General features: G+C 36.9%; 1 long non-coding RNA gene across 1 annotated transcript in view; it reads left to right on the top strand.

The window, feature by feature from the left end:
• LOC128249770 (uncharacterized) overlaps nt 1-1,213 on the top strand; it is a 35,486-nt gene that overhangs the window by 505 nt on the left and 33,768 nt on the right. The window lies entirely within an intron of this gene.

Here is a 1,213-nt window from a genome sequence, read left to right on the forward strand (position 1 = left end):
ACACACACACACACACACACACACATTTTATTTTTTCAGTCATTCGACCGAAGCGACAACACCTTTTGAGTTAAGAGAGTTCCCGATGTTTGAGTTGGTGTGTAGGTTAAACTTGATGCAGACACCCAAGTGTGTGCATCTATTCGCATGTATGTATGTATGTATGTATGTATGTATGTATGTATGTATGTATGTATGAGTATGTGTGTTATGTGTATCTATGTGTATCTTTGTGTTTGTGTTTGTCCCCACCACTGCTTGACAACCGGTGTTGCTTTGTTTACGTTCCCTTAACTTAGCAGTTTGGCTTGAGAAACCCATACAGTATGTACCAGACATAAAAACACTTGGCTTAATTCGATCGACTCGAATATCCTTCAAGTGCCCCAGTAAGGCCACAGTCCAATGATTGAAACCAGAACAAGTTAAAAAAATAAAGATAACGAGCTAGTCAGATTTTGATCACAAATGCTACTCATGTGGCTGGCCTTCATGTAGATTAAACAGGTGAAATATTTTTGTTCCAAAGGATATGGCTAGCTACGGTCATTGTTGCTCTTTCCGTAGGTTCGTCCCTACGCGAAAGTAAGAAATTCCGTACGGCAGAAAATCCACCTTTCCTATTCTTCTATGTTGCCCCTTGAATTGTAATATTCTTTCTTACGTTGGATGCGTGAAGTAAATGAAAAACAAAAGGTAATAAAATCGCTATTTAAAAAAAAAAATCGTTGCTCCATATAAATTCTCACATTTGATAACCATGTTCTGAGGATGGCGTGTGATGGGCGGACAGAAATATACAACATTTAACTTATCGGTGACTACTCAGAGTTATTTCTGTTTAATAAATGTGTTTCTTCTCGTTTTGTGTATGTTTCCGTTCCTTGGCTGGAGATAAATTAAAACACTTACCGTGCTGATGACGGTTACTGAGCCAGAAACACGTGACTACAATCGTTCTTCAATCTCCAGAATATAAGTCTATCCTTCTCCTTAACGGCATGCCATCTTGGGAGAATTCTTGATTCTGAAGATCATGACTCTTTCTCATATGTAACTGTTGTAAATTGGCTCTTGGTAACCGTGACACATCCTCTGGAGGCAAAGATAGTTTTAATAAATCAAGAATTGATATTGTATGTTATTTGATATATCTGTAGTCCATGTTATACACACAAACATTATTTATATATATATATATATATGTATATAT

This window comes from Octopus bimaculoides, chromosome 18 (assembly GCF_001194135.2).
Source record: "Octopus bimaculoides isolate UCB-OBI-ISO-001 chromosome 18, ASM119413v2, whole genome shotgun sequence".
Lineage (NCBI taxonomy): Eukaryota > Metazoa > Mollusca > Cephalopoda > Octopoda > Octopodidae > Octopus > Octopus bimaculoides.